This window comes from Engystomops pustulosus, chromosome 3, assembly GCF_040894005.1.
Source record: "Engystomops pustulosus chromosome 3, aEngPut4.maternal, whole genome shotgun sequence".
Taxonomy (NCBI): domain Eukaryota; kingdom Metazoa; phylum Chordata; class Amphibia; order Anura; family Leptodactylidae; genus Engystomops; species Engystomops pustulosus.
In genome coordinates, this window is record NC_092413.1 from 90051060 (window position 1) to 90071160 (window position 20101).

The 20101-nt window shown below is 44.1% G+C and overlaps 1 long non-coding RNA gene across 1 annotated transcript in view; it reads right to left on the reverse strand.

Annotated features, from left to right (window-relative positions):
* Positions 1 to 1772: 1772 nt before the first annotated feature.
* LOC140120504 (uncharacterized) overlaps positions 1773 to 20101 on the reverse strand; it is a 35559-nt gene continuing 17230 nt past the window's right edge. Inside the window, exon 3 of the long non-coding RNA XR_011853830.1 lies at positions 1773 to 2028. This is a non-coding gene — a long non-coding RNA (uncharacterized lncRNA). The remainder of the gene's footprint in view (positions 2029 to 20101) is intronic.

The window sequence follows — 20101 nt, forward strand, 5'->3', positions numbered from 1 at the left end:
CCCCTTATCAAAATAGCTGTTCAGGCTCATTTTTCGGGTGTTTCACCAGATACGTTATGGAACTTGGTCACTATGTCGACACCATGCTGTGTTATCGACTAAATATACCGTCAACCTTTTGTTCACATAGGAAATCATTTCACCTCCTTTGGTGAAACCTGAGTCCATTTAGGGTATGTCGCCATGAGACTCTCTAGCCTGCCACTGCTGCCGCTGCCTCTGCATGCCGTCCCCTATAGTGTCAGGGTCAATTATTGGATGTTTTAGATGCTATCTAGCCTCATTTGGTCACTCTGTCATGGCCATACTGTTGCCCATAATTTTGGCATAATGGTGCGATTAAGCAGCCTCAGAGGCATCCATGCATGCTGCCCCTGCTGTTTCCTGTCCATTTCCGTGGTGTTTCCATCCTTTTCTGAGGTTCCCAGGTGTTTGGCCAAGCTTCCCTGTGCAGAGCCTTGGTCCCCTTGAAAAATGCTCGAGTCTCCCATTGACTTCAATGGGGCTCGTTATTCGAGACGAGCACTCGAGCATCGGGAAAAGTTCGTCTCGAATAACGAGTACCCGAGCATTTTAGTGCTCGCTCATCTCTACTAATACATCATACCCTTTTGCACCTTAAGTAGATATTTCCACTTCAAATGGAAACAAAAGTATCTATTCTCTGCTCTGTATGTCATTTTGTGAATGTTAAGTATTCCCGTTCATCTCCAGTCCTGCACTTCAGTCACGAATTCATGCACATTTCTAAAGCTCTAAATATAAATTGCTGTGTGTACAGAGAATCATTTTGATAATTAATATAAATCATCAGCTTTGAACCCATTTGTTCAGATATTTAATATGTGATTTTCAGATGCAATTGCCACAATATAATTTTCTGCTGGTTTACGACAAAACACTTTACCCTATTTATTTTGAAATGCTTTTTACATGTTTTCAACTGCCTATGCAATATGAGGATTTCAATTGAAAAAAAAAAACAACTGCAAAAGCCTATCTGGGATTCAGTACACAGAAACCCCTGCATCAGTTTTCTGTCATACTCTGCATGTTCTGTTCAGTGGAAACTGCTGCACATGAATAAAAGAAGCGGCTGCACTATACCCAACGCAACACCAAATTCTGCACGGAAAGGGGCGTCACAGTTATGCAGTGTCTAACAGAATCGTGTTGCATGACCTATTAAAGGTGCAATTTGTCGGGGCAGTGCCAGATTCATTAAGAATGTGCACCCCAATTCCTGAATCTATTGCACCCTTCACTACACAGGCAAACTGTTTGCACTGTTTTTGGTAAATGTGGGTGTATTCTATTTTGTGCACAGTTTTCCTGGGAATATGGGTCTGTTTTGATGGGAGACAAGGGTAAATGAGACCTAAGTACCAAAGAACACTAAACAACATGTATAAGTGCAAATCTGGTGCAGGGTGCACATTCAGCTCTTTGACCAAATCATAACAAGTTGTTCAGGGAGGATGCTTCAGTGCATCCAATAAGATGTAAAAATCTTAATCTATAAAATAATAATATTCGCGGTTAGTATGTAGTCTCAGATACACAGTAAAAATAATCATAAATAGATAAAATCCTTTTATTTCATATTCGAAGATTGATTATGGGCATCCAAGACTGGCACATAGCAATGTGATGCTAGTATTCAACATGTTAACCCAGAACATATAGTCCTTTGAACTTTTGCTAAAAGACCAAATGAGGTTGTTTGCTTTTGGCCTTACACTAGTAGCAGAGTAACCATGAATGAGCTGTACTGTAGCTAAGGAATAGTAGAGAATGCAATAATAGGATTAAATACAGACAAAACAATATGATTCATTCTGTCTTTTTGTCATTCCATGAGTTAGTACTGTAATTCCTGTATCTTGAAAATATGATTATGTATCTTGATTATATGGCTTGTTATTCCCATTTTCATCTTCTTTCCCACTTTAGACTGTTCTGGTAATCATAATTTCTTTAAGCTTTTTCAATAATATTTTCTTTGGTATCTTCAGTGCTGCAGTGTCACTTATTTTCAAATAACAATGAAAAGAAAACACAAAAATAAAATATCAAAGCCAAACTATAATCTTTATAATTATAAAGCTTTGTCTAAACTTAGATCCATCCATTTATTTGTATAGCTTTTCAAGTTTGAACATTTTGTTATGACAGAATATTGAAATTGTATTTTGACATTTTAATTTCTCATAAAAAAGAATGAAGTTAGATTGACTTTTTAATTTACCAAAAATCACATGGAAATTGCTGCCAAATGTAAAATCATTCATCCTTCTGATAGCTTCAAATTTGGCATTAACTACCCTTTCTAGCAAAGTGATTGGCACTGCTCTTCAGGTCAAGTCATTGGAAATGTTGCACATGTTCTGCTTGGATAAAGGCAAATCATCTGTTTAGAACATTAAATAGAAAATCTTAAAAATCCTATACATCCATATTTGTCTTAAAAAAAGTAAAAAAAAAAATCTAAGCCCTGTAAAAAAACTTTGCAAATATTTTTTTGTAAACATGTCTTTATTCAACAATCTTTGCAATAAAAAAATAGCTGGAGAAACATGGCCAGTACATGGAATAGGCAGAAGGTAGGGATTGGAGAGGGAAGACACATGGGGGCTCATTTACTAAGGGTACGTGGTCCACACTATTGTCAGAATATACCACGATTTCTGATGTGCGCTGCATTAAGAAGGCTTTTTTGGCGCATGCGATCGGATTGTGTCACAGTTGTGCCGGCTTTCACGCTACACAAATCGGGGGGCGGGCCGGATTCGGACTACACGTGGGATTTAACTAGTCAATTTGTGTCACAAGACATTCACTTAAAAGCATCGGGAAGAAGAAGGTGAACTCCGGCAGACCTGAGCAGGGAAGCAACACATGCAGGAAATCGGGCGCACCAGCTATGTGAATCGCACCACAACGCAGGATTGTCAGACAGTCCGGATCGGGGATAGCGTGCAGGACGGGTAAGTAAATTGAGACAGTAAACAAATAAGTATCAGGGAAAGCATGTGAAAATCAATGGAAAGCCTGTTTGTAGCCAGATAGATGTGTGCAGTGGTATAACAAGACTCCAGCGGGCGAAAGAGTAAACTTAGGCTCAAGGCCCCATATACCCAACCCCTCCATTCTCATTACACACACTTTTCTGTAGAATACATATATATACTTCACAGATTTATACACACATACACACATTAGATATTAGAAATTTATCAGACAGGTCTAAGAGCAATATATTAGCAGCAAATGGGTATCAGTTAAAATTAAATTTTATTATAGTACTTATTAAAACCATATCAATATTAGTGCAAAAGCTCACACCAGAGGTTCCACGTCCCAATATCACACCCTAGTGGAAATATGTAAACAACAAATACTCAGATAGTTCTCAAGGCACATTGAGTGTGTCAAGACGGACTGAAAGTGGTAGCAGGATACGTGTAGGAATGTACCTACCCTTCGGTCGTATTGGAATCAAACCCACCAGGGGTCCTGCTTACCCGTCTATTTGTCAGTCTCCAAAAATACAGGGCTTGGGGGGAGTCACCTTTTCCTCTTTTGGTGGTAGGTTGGAGAGGGTGTGGTGCCCTAAAATACACTCACCCTGACCCCCAAATCAGCTCCCGCCCTTACAAGGGCAGTCCCAAGTACTTTCCCTTGTACTAGTTATACGTCACACGTCCCTGGCGCGTTTCCACAATAGTTTCATCAGAGGATGAAAAATCCATACAAAAGTCGTCCACAATTCGTCAAAGTTACTCCATGTGCGGCGTCTTGATGGGGAAGGAGTGCCTACACCCACGATCTGTGCCCTTTGATCACACCGGGTTCTTGTCACACGCCAAGAACCCGGTGTGATCAAAGGGCACAGATCGGTGGGTATATATAGAATGACTTCTCTTAACTACGATTTATTGCTGATGAATTGCTGCCCTGGTGTCTTTAGCTTATTGCTGCACATTCCATTCTGTGAAAGACGTAAAATCCAAGCCAACAAGAAATGGTGCAAATGTGTTTTTTTTCATCATTTTCACTGCATTCAGAATTTCTTTCCTGCTTCCCAGTACACGGCATAGAATATTAAATACCATCACTATGAAGTGCAGTTTGTTACGCAGAAAACAAGCCATCACAACACCTCTCTACATGGAAAAATAAAAAAGTTATAGATTTTTGAAGGTGGGGAGTGAAAGTTAAAGACGCAAAAAACGAAAAAGAAGCAGCTTCCCCAAAATCCCACCCCTCTGATTCATTAGTGTAGAGTCCCATGCTTTGGTAATCCCTTTATTTTCCTTATTCTTCCCAGGCTAAAGTAGCAGTGCCAAAGTAGCAGTGCAATCTGAGGGCCTACACTGTATGATACGGTGGCACATGATACCATCATAAAGAGTATGCAGGCAGAATGCACAGATGTGCTAATCAATTGAGTTCGTAAGTTGAAAAAGTGTGGGAAGGGTGGCTGAGGAGAGTTGAGGACATGCAGAGGAGACCCCTCTGATGGCAAGAGAGAATGTCAATTTGGGTCAAGGTGATATTCCAGAAAGGGTGATCACTCACTCTGCTCCTAAATCTGGGCTGTCTCAGAGCCCTGGCACAGCTGTATATACCCTGACAGTATCTGTTTCACTAACCTTTTTGTTACTATATAAAGACCCACTATATATCCTCATTTGGCCACATGTATCCAAGAATACAAAGCAAAAGTTTCTCATCCATTTGGGTAACTTTGTGACCAGAAAGGGAAATATGCATGGGACAGTATGTGGTACTAATGTTCTCCAGTTCACTGGTGACCAGAAGCTAAACTGTTGGCAATCAGGAATTTATTCCCTATGCTACAAGTAGAGGGTAAGCATGTGATTGGAAAACACTTAAGGACTCTTAATCACTTCAGAGAATAAATGGGTTTACTTTACTTAGATCAAAATTCATCCTCAGACTTAGCAATATGAGTCAATAAATTTCATTAACTTTTATGAATTTTATGCTTATTTTCTATTAATAATTCATATTGTTCACTCTTGCTTGCCAGCACCAAGAAATCTTAGGATAATTCATGGAATAAAATCTCTTGTAAAGGTTTTTACACTTGATATTAGAATCCTTTTCCTTTGAGAAATTCCTTCTAGTTTAAGTATTTTATAAGTGCAATTTATTCAAGTGTGTGGAGAAGAAGCAGGTCCTGCTCAGAAATGAATCACCTGTTAAGTACATCTTTAAAGGAGAATTGAAGACATTTATTACACAATGGACTCCCATTGTAATGAGCAGTATATGTATGCAGGCCTTATTTTTGCATATTCTTTACTTTGAAATGATTCATATTGAACATTTCCAAAATAATTCTAAAAAATGTTGATCCTCCATAATTTACTCTCCACCAAACTAATCTGATTCTTCATATTCTTTTATAAATCACTTAATTGGAAGCAGCTTAAACAATAACCTGATATCAGAACTGTACATAGCTTCTGTTTGTATTTATTGTTAAAAAAATAAAACGTAAAATGTTTTATAAAAATAAATTTGCCTATTTTGGTGTACACTTTTTTTTTCTTATTCTTATACATTTAATTGAAAACATAAAAAGGGGGGGGGGGCGTGTCCAGCTGCCGACCAAGATGGCTGCGTGCTAGTGCAGCTCCAGCACCCCGATGACCGTTCAGCCAACAAACTCCAGGTCACCCTGGCCTCGAAGCTCAGGAAAGCCCCTAAAAGGGGAACAAAGATCACCTTGGCCCCTCCAGTAAATCCGGGAGCCGTAAACCCCGCTGGATCGCCTCTGGCGCGTACTTCCTTCACCCGACCCGCACGTCGGGTAAGGGAATCACAATGTCCCCCACAGCATCCTCGGGATGACCCGGGACAAGTACCACAGGCTCCCGGGCCGACAGGTCCCATCACGTGGGCAGACAGCCCGTCATTCACATACCCGGCTCTCCTACTCAGACGCAGCAGCGCTGCAAACAGGAGGCACCTCCCCTAAAAACCAGGGGTTTCATGCACCATCAGATAGATTTCCTCCAATGCACCTCTCCCCAGCGCCATATTCTGCAGCCTCTCTAGATAATGACATAGCGGCAACCCCATCTCTAACCAGGTATGGAGCTCCTTCACCTGCTTGGGCCTCCTCCCCTGATTCAATATCGCAGGCACAGCCAGGGAACTTCCCTCCTGGAATGAACCTCATGGCCTGGCAGTCCCTACCACGCAGCTTACCCACAAATGATGATTTTAAGCTTTTAATCTCAGAAGTCAAAGAAGCCTTCAAAGCAGAAATTGCTGAAGTCTGTCAAGATTTCCAACATATAAAGAACAGAGTGGAAGCCCTAGAGGGTGCACATGATGATACCAGATGTTACATTTCCCACCTGAAATCTACCATCTCCACTCAATCCTGCGCCTTGAGAGATGTTATGAGGCACCTAGAAGACCTAGATAATAGAGGACGGCGCAGTAATATCAGGATCCGCAGGGTGCCTGGGATGGAGGGCAGAGAGGATGTACGCCAAACATTGACTTCAATTTTTGCTGCTATCCTAGCTGAACCAGATATGCACTTGAAATTTGACAGAGCTCACAGAGCACTGAGGCCAAAATCCTCTAATGGATGCCCTAGAGATAAAATCTGCTGTCTACTTGACTTTGAGCTTAAAGAACGCATCATGCTTGCCGCTAGGAAGCAGCAGGACTTTAACTTTAAAGGCCATAAGATCCAGCTGTACCAAGATCTGTCATGGCTCACTCTACAGAAGAGACGTATCCTTCGGCCCCTCCTTGATACTCTACAGAAACGAGGCATCCTCTATGGCTGGGGCTTCCCATTTGTTTTGACGGCTTTCAAGGATGGCATATCTGCGACCCTAAGATCCTATGAAGATCTGGAACCTTTCTGCGCTGTTTGGCACTTGCTCATACCGAACATACACCCCAGCTCCTCCACCAATGTGGCATCCTGTGCGACAGAAAAGGAGACACCCTCCATCTCAGAACTCAGCAAGGGACTCTCCGATTTAATGATATTTCATCCTCTCTGTGTATCCTTTTCATAGTTATGGCGGCCTTAGAGCTCCGCTAAGTATTACGTGTTACCATGCACAGTTTATTTCATTATTCTGCTACTAATTAAGGTTGATCGAACAAGATTACATTGCTTCCCAGATGTAATATCCGGGCCTTAATTTCTCATTACTGTTATCAGGCCGATCGGTCTTCGTGGTTTAGCAAAGAGAACCCTGCTAATAATTTTTGGATTAGTTATACATTCTGAAACATTTTTTTGGTGCTTCAGCTTACTTGGGGTTTAATCCACGATCCCGCTTAGGCTGAGCGATCGTGGGACAACCGATTTTTTCCTCTTTTCTGGACTAGGATAGTCCTAGTGGTTGTCACCCCAGCCAGGACAAAAACCCCTGGTTAAAAGTATTAGTTTTAGTGTTTGTTTGTGTATTGCCCATATTGTCTCTGTCTCTCCCCTCTCCTTTTTATTTTCTCCTCCCCCTTGTGCTTCCCTTCTAGACTTCTCAGAGAGTTAACCTCCAAAACCGGGCCTTTGAACTTGCTGGTCTCTTGTTCGGGGACCTAAGAGAACATACCTGGTCTACACCCTACACTATAGTCATGGTGAGAATAATTTATATTAATGTCAAAGGCCTAAATTCCAACAGAAAAAGGAAACTGACACTGAATAAGTTGCGCAGGCAAAGGGCTGATGTATATTTACAAGAAACCCACTTTGACAGTACAGGATCTTTTGTTTTCGCACGTCCCTTATACCCCTTAGCATACTCAGCATTCAACCCCCATAAAAAAGCAGGAGTTACCATCCGCATCTCACGAACATGCCCACTCCACATAACTTCCGCGCACTCAGACCCCTGGAAACGATATTTGATACTCCAGGCTACATTGCGTGGGTACCCTATTACGCTCTGCAATGTCTACACTCCCAATACCTCCCATATTCGATTTATCACCAAAGTATTAACCCCTTAACGACTTGGCCTTTTTTAGTTTTTTTACTTCCATTTTTCACTCACCAACTTCAAAAATCTATAACTTTTTTATTTTTCCACATAAAGAGCTGTGTTATGGCTTATTTTCTGCGTAACAAATTGCACTTCATAGTGATGGTATTTAATATTCCATGGCATGTACTGGGAAGCGGGAAAAAAATTCCAAATGCAGTGAAAATGGTGAAAAACCACATTTGCGACGTTTTCTTGTAGGCTTGGATTTTACAGCTTTCTTTCTGCGTCCCAAATGACGTGTCTACTTTATTCTTTGGGTCGGTATGATCATGTTGATACCAAATTTGTATAGGTTTTATAATGTTTTCATACATTTAAAAAAATTAAAACCTCCTGTACAAAATATTTTTTTTTATTTTGCCATCTTCTGGCGCCATCTTCTAACTTTTTCATACTTTGGTGTACGGAGCTGTGGGTAGTGTCATTTTGATGGAGTTTTCATTGCTATAATTTTTGGGACTGTGCGACCTTTTGATCACTTTTTATTGATTTTTTTATATTTTTCAAAATACTTTGGACGCCATTTTCCGTTACGGGGGTTAAACGCAGTGAAAAACCGTTATTATATTTTGATAGATCGAGCATTTTCGGATGCGGAGATACCTATTGTGTTTATGATTTTTACTGTTTATTTATATTTATATCAGTTCTAGGGAAATTGGGGCGATTTTAATTTTTAGGTTTTTTTATTATAATTTTTTTTTTTAAACTTTTTTTTATTTTTACTTTTACTATTTTTGAGACTCCCTAGGGTACTCTAACCCTAGGTAGTCTGATTCATCCTATCATATACTGCCATACTACTGTATCGCAGTATATGTGGATTTTACTCCCCATGCATTACAATGTGCAATTAGCACATTGTAATGCATGGGTTAAAACGAAATAGCCTCAGGCATTGGGAACACCCGAGGCTACCATGGCGACAGATCGCCGCTCCCCGTGACGTCATCGTGGAGCGACGATCACCGACAAGATGGCGGTGCCCATGCGGCGACATCTCTTTGAAGCCGCCGGCAGCGTTGCCAGCGCCGATCGATGCTAGCACTGATCGCGAGTGTTACCGGTAAGCCTTTGCTGCAATGTGCAGCAAAGACATACCGGCTATGGAGAGGGCTCGGCCCGCGAGCCCTCTCCATGCACCGGGACCCGGCGCGCGCCGTACTAGTACAGCGCGTCGGGAAGGGGTTAAACAAAGTACATAAACTACCCCCAGCTTGTTGGGTGGGGAATTTAATATGGTATTCTCAGATGCAATGGACAGAGTAGCAGAGGGAGGTACCCCTGCAAATACCCAAACACGACACCATTCAAGCTCATCATTAAAAGGTGTGCGCTGTTTGATCTCTGGCGAATTAAACAACCGACGGATAGATCATACTCTTTCTACTCAACACCCCACCCCCCACACATACACATACTCGTATTGATTATGTTTTTGGTAATAGTCCCACCCTCCACATGATGATTGGAGTAGAAATGGGTGTCATCTCGGGTGAGATCATGCCCCCTCACTGCTAAGCCTGAAAGACAACTCCCCCCCCCCACACACACACGCCTTTGTCATTGGCGGCTCAACGAATCCCTACTAAAAACCACACAATGGAAAGACGAGATCAATAAGGCCCTATCTGATTATTTTAAGCTAAATGAAAACTCCGTACCATCCATTACTACACTCTGGGAAGCCCATAAAGCTGTGATACGGAGACACTGCATCAGCATAGGGAGTAGCAAAGCAAGGGACAAAGTCCGTGCTGAAAAAGAGGTACGGCAAAAACTGACATATATGGAAACCCATATACCCAACACCCCCACCAGAGGTTACCTAAGGTGATTAGTGGGTCTCCACATGCAGCTGAGAGCACTCCAATTGCAGACGGTTGTAACAATTAAATGACAGCAAATTTAATGTACTCCGCCTTCTATCGATATAAATGTGTAGTGGCAATAAGTTTCATGCTAGAAAACTTCTCTAAAGTTAATTTCTATGATTTTGTGAGATTATTATTGTGTCTCTTTATTGTTTTGGAAAAACTTTCAATAAAAATACAGTTGTTAAAAAGAAAACATAAAAAGTACAGAGCACAATTTCTATAATCCATGCCCTGCTTGTATTTCCTCACATTAACTCAATTTGTAAGCTTGATCTTTTGGCTTAGAGTTGCTTTCGGTTATATAGCATTGCTTGAAATATTTGGCTACTGTAAATTTGTAAGCATTTTGTGCTGTTTTTCTTTAGTAATGACATGCAGCACCGTACTGCTCCCTTAGGGTGCTGTGCACTCATTGCCATTTATGGGGGATGTATACAGGCCGAATACACGTCGGTCGTATATACGTCTCTCATACAGCAGTGTGAATGCAGCCTTAGACTGTCTAGTCCTACTTTCACCTCCTATTATTTGGCTAATTTTACACCAGAGAACTAGGACAAAATTCTGCCCGGTCAGCATAAATTTTGCATTAACGATTTGGTATGAAACCACATCCCCGTTTTATAGGTCACTACCCTCTTGTTTAACTAGTCTTTGGGGTGACTAAAAGCTGTCTAAAACCATAAATTCAATGGAGAAAGTTTTGTAGGGCAAACTACAACAGAATTCTGTCAAGGACAGATTAATAAATCTCCCCCAATGTGTCCATGCCTCTTACAATTAGAGTGCATTCAGATGGCCGTTGGGGGACGTATATACGGCCGATATATACGTTGGATATATGAATTTTAAACAATATTGCTCTAAGTGACATGCACATAATGGGGGTTATTTGTCATTGGTTTTGCTGGGCATCTTTACCTAAAAAAGTCTCCAAAAAGTTGCATTGAGGGTTTTATTTGCAACTTTTTACTGCACAGGACAATTTTTGACACTTCACTATTCTGGCATAAACAGATTCATGACTTCAGGACTTTTGCCTCCTGGCAGGACCCGGCTTTAGTTAACTGAGCATGCTCAGTAAAAAAATGGGACACCAGCACTAAATAACCAACATAATACTGTACCAGAATTATACATAAGCAGTCATATAACCAAACCCACATGTTAGATTAGTCCATCTTGGTTTAGGCAAAGTTTATGATTTCTTTAGCGTCTCCAATTCTTCCACAACATGAAGGGACGTTGGAGCTTTTGATGTTGCAGGGTTGGCTTCACTCTGAAGCAAACCCCATTCCTGGAGGAATTGCTGGAGGTTCGTCAGTGAGATGTTGACAACTTTCCTGCCCTCTTTGCTCATGTTGAACTCTAACTGTAATTCCCATATATTCAGAATATTGTGTAACTGCAATATTTTAGCCACTTCTTGGAATTCCTTTCTCTGAGCTAAAGTAGCCACTCATAAATCTGCGTAGAGGGAAATGTCCTGAAATCTCTCAGGGATTTCTCCAGGATATATTGCTGCTTTCATAAATTTGTCATTAAAATGAAAAAAAAAAATCAGCCTCCCAATGACATCCCTAGGGACTGTTGGTGGGAGCTCCTTATCTCGGAGAAACCCGTCTCACTCCATGCTCTGCCGACCATGCCCAACCATAGTATTCATTTTTATTGCTATGTGATGACATCGCATCAATGACAAGATTCATATTTTATTGAACTGCCCATATTTTCTGACAGTTAGGGTTCACCTATTGACTCGTACTGTGACACCGGAGGAGACTTATTATGCCTTCTCTGCAAGTTTTCTGGTGGACATGAGACATAAATCTACCCTCTCTCCAGAGTATGTCCATAGGACACAATTCACACTCCAAGCGCTGGACCTCTATAGAAGGGTCCAAATTAAGATTCTCATAAAAATTTAATCCATCAGGTGCCAAGAGCATTACATGAGCAGAAGAAGACAGAAGGCAAAACTCGAGTTGAGAGAGGGATGGACAGACATAGGCAATAAACTGGTATGAGTAGTTCAAGACTTTTGTTAAACCTCAATTGAAAACAATCGAAAAACAACACTCAAATGCAGAATATGCATCCTTTTAGATAAGCCCAAAACCCAAATTTAAAAAAAACACAAGTAAATAGTCCCAGACTAATGATAAATGACCAAATGACCCCTGAAGGACTGTTATTAGATGGAATCTGTGAGTACAATAAAACTCTTTTTACGAGTACAATATACAGTGGTGCATAACAAATATCATTTATCTTAGTTTTTTCCTTGTTTTTTTTGTCTTAAATTCACAACTAGAGATGAGCGAACATACTCGTCCGAGCTTGATGCTCGTTCGAGCATTAGCGTACTCGAAACTGCTCGTTGCTCGGACGAATACTTCGCCCGCTCGAGAAAATGGCATCTCCCGCCGTTTTGCTTTTTGGCGGCCAGAAACAGAGCCAATCACAAGCCAAGAGACTCTGCACTCCACCCAGCATGACGTGGTACCCTTACACGTCGATAGCAGTGGTTGGCTGGCCAGATCAGGTGACCCTGGGATAGACTAGCCGCTGCCTGCGCTGCTCGGATCACTCTGTGTCTGGATGCCGCTAGGGAGAGAGCTGCTGCTGGTCAGGGAAAGCGTTAGGGTGTTCTATTAGAATAGTGTTAGGCAGGAGTGATTCTACAAGAACCCAACAGCCCTTCTTAGGCCTACAATAACGTTATACTTTTTTTTTTTTTATTTGCTTGTGGCTGGGCTTGCTGGCACTAGTAGTGCAGCTAGTACCATATTGTGAGGAATTTGCAGGGGGACTTGCTACCGTTGTGTTTAGCTCTTAGTGACACACATATCCACCTCAAACACCAAAGTGGGACAATTTATTAGGGGTTTGAGTAGAATTAGGCAGAGTCTGCTGATTTTTTTTTTTTTTTAGCTGTATTTCATTTTATAGCTCAAACTCCTCTTGCAAAGCAGTGTGCTCTCATTGTAGGCTACAAAATAGCCATAGGAGAACCCCAACGGCTTACTTAGGCCTACAATAGCGTTATATTTTCCTTTTTTTTGTTTGCTTGTGGCTGGGCTTGCTGGCACTAGTAGTGCAGCTAGTACCATACTGTGAGGAATTTGCTGGGAGACCTGCGACCGTTGTGTTTAGCTCTTAGTGACACGCATATCCACTTCCAACACCGAAGTGGGACAATTTATTAGGGGTTTGAGAAGAATTAGGCAGAGTCTGCTGATTTTTTTTTTTTTTAGCTGTATTTCATTTTATAGCTCAAACTCCTCTTGCAAAGCAGTGTGCTCTCATTGTAGGCTACAAAATAGCCATAGGAGAACCCCAACGGCTTACTTAGGCCTACAATAGCGTTATATTTCCCTTTTTTTTGTTTGCTTGTGGCTGGGCTTGCTGGCACTAGTAGTGCAGGTAGTACCATACTGTGAGGAATTTGCTGGGAGACCTGCGACCGTTGTGTTTAGCTCTTAGTGACACGCATATCCACCTCAAACACCGAAGTGGGACAATTTATTAGGGGTTTCATTAGAATTAGGCAGAGTCTGCTGATTTATTTTTTATTTTTTTCCTTTATTTCATTTTATAGCTCAAACTCATCTTGCAAAGCACAAAATCCAGTTGTGTGCTGTCAGTGTAGGTTAGAAACTAGCCATAGCAATAGGATAGCATCGTTTTGTTAAAAAAAATAAAAAACTTAAAAAAAAATAAACACAAAATTTTTTTTTTCAAGTTTACACTTTAATTTGGAAAATGTTTAACCCGAGGGCTAGGGGTAGAGGACGAGGGCGTGGACGTGGGCGTCCAACTACTGCAGGGGTCAGAGGCCGTGGTCCTGGGCGGGGTGAGACACCACCTGCTGATGGGGGAGCAGGGGAACGCCGCAGAGGTACACTCCCTAGGTTCATCATGTCTCAAGTTACTTGGACTCGTGGTAGAGCACTGTTGAGGCCAGAACAGTGTGAAGAGGTGATGTTGTGGATTGCGGACAATGCTTCTAGCCATTTGTCCACCAGTCAGTCTTCCACGCAGTCCACCCATGTCACCGAAATCGGCACTCCTCCAGCTCCTCCACCTCAGCCTCCTTCCCCCCAGACTGCCCCCTCCCACCAAAATTTGGCATTTGAACCGGCATACTCTGAGGAACTGTTTTCTGGACCCTTCCCACAGTCACAAACCACTTGTCCTGCTGCTACTGAGCTATTTTCCGATGCCCAGGTCTTCCACCAGTCGCAGTCTGTGGGTGATGATGACATTATTCACGTAGTGGAAGAAGTGTGTAAAGAGGTGTCGGACGATGAGGAGACACGGTTGTCAGACAGTGGTGAAGTTGTTGTCAGGGCAGGAAGTCCTTGGGGGGAGCAGACTGAGGGATCGGAGGATGATGAGGTGACAGACCCAAGCTGGGTTGATAGGCCAGGTGAACACAGTGCTTCTGAGACGGAGGCGAGTCCTATAGTAGAACAGGTTGGAAGAGGCAGTGGTGGGGCAAGACGGAGAGGCAGGGCCAGAGCTGGTGCATCAGCGCCAAATGTTGCCCGTAGTCAAGCTCCCGTGGCGAGGGCTAGATTTTCAGAAGTCTGGAGGTTCTTTAAAGAAACACCGGATGACCGACGGACTGTGGTGTGCAACCTTTGCCAAACCAGGATCAGCAGGGGTTCCACCACTACTAGCTTAACTACCACCAGTATGCGCAGGCATCTGAATGCTAAACACCCCACTCAATGGCACCAAGCCCGTTCACCTCCGGCCGGGCACACCACTGCTCCTTCCCCTGTGTCATCTGCTAGTCAGCCCCCTGCACAGGACCCCGGCCCAAACACCTCCCGTGCGAAAACCCCATCTTCGCCTCCACGATCCTCCACAGCATCCACCAGCATTCAGCTCTCCATACCCCAGACGCTGGAGAGCAAAAGGAGGTATAGCGCAACCCACCCACACGCCCAAGCCCTCAACGTCCACATCTCCAAGTTGCTTAGCCTGGAGATTCTGCCCTATAGGCTGGTAGAGACTGAGGCCTTTCGAAACCTCATGGCGGCGGCCGCCCCTCGGTATTCGGTCCCCAGCCGCCACTACTTTTCCCGATGTGCCGTCCCAGCCCTGCACAAGCACGTGTCAGAGAACATCCTCCGTGCCCTGACCAACGCCGTTTCTGACAAGGTCCACCTGACCACGGACACGTGGACGAGTGCTGCCGGGCAGGGCCACTGTATATCGCTGACGGCACATTGGGTTAACTTGGTGGAGGCTGGGACCGAGTCTGACCCTGGGGCTGGTCATATACTGCCGACGCCGAGGATTGCGGGGCCTACCTTGGTCCAGGTCTCAAAGGCCTACTATGCCTCCTCCTCCTCCCACCCCTCCTCCACCTCCTCCTCTGAATTACCATCCGTGGGCATGGCGCCATCAGTCGGTAGCTCTAGGCACAGCAGCAGTGCCATCGCTAAGCGACAGCAGGCGGTGCTCAAACTGCTGAGCCTAGGCGATAAAAGGCACACCGCCCAAGAGTTATTAAAGGGCATCACGGCGCAGACTGATCTGTGGCTGGCACCGCCGAACCTGAAGCCAGGCATGGTTGTGTGTGACAACGGCCGTAACCTGGTGGCAGCTCTGCAACTCGGCAGACTGACACATGTGCCATGCCTGGCCCATGTGTTAAATCTCATAGTTCAGCGTTTCCTCAAGACATACCCCAATCTGTCTGATTTGCTCACGAAGGTGCGCCGCATCTGTGCGCATTTCAGGAAGTCCAGCACAGATGCTGCCACTCTCAGGGCAGCGCAGCGCCGCCTCCAACTGCCCGCTCACCGACTGTTGTGCGACGTGCCCACGAGGTGGAATTCAACACTGACCATGTTATCCAGAGTTTACCAGCAGCGCAGAGCGATTGTAGACTGCCAGATGTCAACTTCCATCAGAACTGGTAGTCAGGTCAGTCAGCTTCCTCAAGTCTACAATGAGGAGTGGACGTGGATGTCTGATATCTGTCAGGTGCTGAGTAACTTCGAGGAGTCAACACAGATGGTCAGTGGTGATGCCGCCATCATCAGCCTCACCATACGGCTGCTTGGCCTGTTGAAAAACTCTCTGGTCAGCATGAAGTCGGAAGCTTTGCGCTCGTCACAAGAGACGGGGGAAGAAGATTCCCTTGTTGAAAGCCAAAGCACCCTTAGGTCTCTTTCTCAGCGCATATCGGAGGAGGTGGAGGAGGATGAGGAGGAAGAGGAGGAGAATGTTGGCGAGACAGAAGAGGGGACCATTGTTCAGTCCTTCACTGTTCAGCGTGTATGGGCAGAAGAAGAGGAGTTGGAGGAGTTGGAGGAGGAGGAAATGGACAGTCAGGCCAGTGAGGGGAGTGAATTCTTGCGCGTTGGGACTCTGGCGCATATGGCAGATTTCATGCTAAGCTGCCTATCCCGTGACCCTCGCGTTCAAAGAATTTATTCCAGCACCGATTACTGGGTATTCACTCTCCTGGACCCACGGTACAAGCAAAATCTTTCCACTCTCATCCCTGGAGAGGAAAGGAGTGTGAGAATGCATGAATACCAGCAGGCCCTGGTGCACAAGCTGAAACAGTATTTCCCTTCTGACAGCGCTAGCGTCAGAGGGCGTACTTCTGCGGGACAAGTAGCGAGGGAGAGTAGGCGAGCAGGCAGCTTGTCCAGCACTGGCAGGGGTACGCTTTACAAGGCCTTTGCCAGTTTTATGTCACCCCAGCAAGACACTGTCACCTGTCCCCAGTCTCGGCAGAGTAGGGCTGATCTTTACAGAAAGATGGTGAGGGAGTACATAGCTGACCATACCATCGTCCTAAATGATCACACAGCTCCCTACAACTACTGGGTTTCAAAGCTGGACATGTGGCACGAACTGGCGCTGTACGCCTTGGAGGTTCTTGCCTGCCCTGCCGCTAGCGTGTTGTCCGAGCGGGTTTTCAGTGCACTTGGTGGCATCATCACCGATAAGCGTACACGCCTGTCGACTGACAGCGCTGACAGGCTGACGCTTATCAAGATGAATAAAGCCTGGATTTCTCCGCATTTCCATTCTCCACCAGGTGAAAGAAGCTGAACCTGAATAATGTATGCACTTCTCCTCCTCATTGTCCTCCTTCTCCTCCTCTTTGTACACTAAAGCAGAGGAAACTGGCAATTTTTTTGCCAGGGCCAACTGGCTCTGGCTATAGTACTCTATGTATTTAATTTTTCTGGAGGGCCAACTACCCTGTCCTCTGTTTTAAACAATTTTTGGGAGTGCCACATACAGGCACTCAATCTATGTAATTTTTCTGGAGGACCAGCTACCTGCTCCTCTGGTTTGAAAACTTTTTTGGACTGCCACATACAGGCACTATCCAAATTAAATTGTCTCCATAGCAGCCTCCACACGTCGTCTTTTTAGCTGCCTTCACACGTTGTCTCCATTGCTACCTCCACACGTCATCGCCATAGCTGCCTCCAAAAGTAGTCCATATAGCTGCCTCCATACATGGTCCCCTTATCAAACGAGCTGTGTCAGGCAGAATTTTGGATTGTTTTCATGGCTTCCATGTTAACTTTGTCGCCACCCTGCTGTGTAATCCACAAAATATACTGGCAAACTTTTATCATTTACCAATATTATTTCAGCGCTTCTTGCGCATCTGTTTACATTCCCCTCACCCGCCAGAACCCAAACTTATAATAACGCTACTAAACTTGATCTTATAGAAAAGGTTCTTAGAAGTGCTGTTTGGGGAGTAGCCTAGAGACAGGGGCTTGGATTGGCGAAAGCTCGCCTGGCAGCGGAGCGCCAGCTCCATCCCAAGATCCAACTAACATAGTTTTAACTGCAGCACCTTTAATCTACTACTAGTTCACTGCCTCCATACATGGTCCCCTTATCAAACGAGCTGTGTCAGGCAGAATTTTGGGTTGTTTTCATGGCTTCCTCATCAAACTTGTTAACTTTGTCGCCACCCTGCTGTGTAATCCACAAAATATACTGGCAAACTTTTATCATTTACCGATATTATTTGAGCGCTTCTTGCTCACCTCCTTTGGTTCCTCTCTGCCACCCATTGGTTTGAAGCCTGAGTCCATTTGGGTTATGTTGCCAAGACACTCTCTAGCCTGCCGCTGCTGCCGCTGCCTCTGCATAGTCCCCTATAGTGTCAGGGTCAATTATTGGATGTTTTAGATGCTATCTAGCCTCATTCGGTCACTCTGTCATTGCCATGCTGTTGCCCATACTTTTGGCATAATGGTGCGATTAAGCAGCCTCAGAGGCATCCATGCATGCTGCTCCTGCTGTTTCCTGTCCATTTCCGTGGTGTTTCCATCCTTTTCTGAGGTTCCCAGGTGCTTGGCCAAGCTTCCCTGTGCAGATCCTTGGTCCCCTTGAAAAATGCTCGAGTCTCCCATTGACTTCAATGGGGCTCGTTATTCGAGACGAGCACTCGAGCATCGGGAAAAGTTCGTCTCGAATAACGAGTACCCGAGCATTTTAGTGCTCGCTCATCTCTATTCACAACCTTTCCACTTTGGCAGCAACATTTACTGGGTTTTTCAGTGTTGCGCCTGATACATCTTTAGAATCCATGTATAGATGTAAGAAATAGATGCACATTTTAAACTGACTTTTTATGAATTATGTCAAAGCTGTATATAATGGTTTTGTCTCTATTTGGTTGAATGTGGATACATTTAAGGTTATAAGTGATGGTTATAGTGATGAGTGAATTTCATTGATTCAACACACACAGACCCAGAGCCCAATATTGCATCACTATTTGGGATCCAGGTCTGTGTTTGGGAAAAAAGCACAAAGCTGCTTGATAGACGGCTGAAACATCCAGTCAAGCAGCTTGCAGACTCTTAGCAACCACAGGTATGTCCTCTGTAGGCTGCATCATCCATCAAGATTTTGAAGGTCCCATTCAGCCACAGAAAAATTATCACTCATCATCAATCATACCTTATTTGCAAAGTTGCTCCTATAAGAGAATGTTGCGCTGTCTTATGTAATTCAGAACAGTGTTGTCAGAGAAAAATTACACTTTTATACATAATTCAAACCAGCATTGTTAGAGAATATTGTACTTTCAGAAGTTGTACTTCAGAAGAGTAAAAAAGAATATTGCCACATTGGGGCAAATTTACTTACCTGGTCCTGTCGCGATCCCCGATTCGGACGGTCCAACAAAGCTTGTGTGCCCGAGTTCCTGCATCCGTCGCTTCCCCGTCGAGGTCCGCCGGAGTTCACCTTCTTCTACCCGGTGCCTGTAAGTGCGTATCTTGCAACACAATTCGAAATGTTAAATCCCGCATGAAGTCCAAATCCGTCGGGCTGTCCGACGGCCTACCCCCCGATTTGTGTTTCGTGCAAGCCGGCGCCGATGCACCAAAATCCGATCGTGTGCACCAAAATCCCCCGTTAAAAGCGGCGCAAAATGGAAATCGTTGGGAAACTCGACGAAAATGTGCAGTGCGGACCCTTAGTAAATGAGCCCCATTGTGTTTAATGGTTGCTAAGTTATGATTTACCTTTGATGCATGCGCTTAATCGTCTTCCCACTAGGCCTCACGAGATATGAGATAGGGACATGCGTCACACATTTTCATCAATACTAGTGAACTAGTCTTGCGCGACTTGATACTGATCCGCCAGCAATACGCCACACATATGCATAGGTGCATTTACTTGATAAATAAAGGTACATGAATTGTTTCTATTGGGTAAGCAACCACCCTGGGGGTATGTTTAAGTCTCAAACATTGACTAGGGAATGGGTCCCTGAGGAAGTCGCATCAAGCGAAGGAACACATGGGGTATTTCCCCACCTTGCCCTAACACCTTTCCTATGAGAATTTTTGTAGACTGGTAACTATGTATTTGGGACAAACAACAATGTAAATATTCGCTTTGGCTGTGCCATCTATCCCATCTTGTGTCCCTGATTATGCTGTGGGATTTTATACCTTTGTCAGGCTTATACCTTGTGTTATTGGAATATTTCTTTGCACAAATTTGGCACTGCCCCTGGTATACCCTAACATGCATTCACCCTGATGCCCCGAAAGTTGCTCCTTTCTTAAAAGGACGGTCCAAGGCTCACCCTATTATAGGAGGCCCTAGCATGCCCTAAAAATTCATATTCCCGACACGTTTCCACAA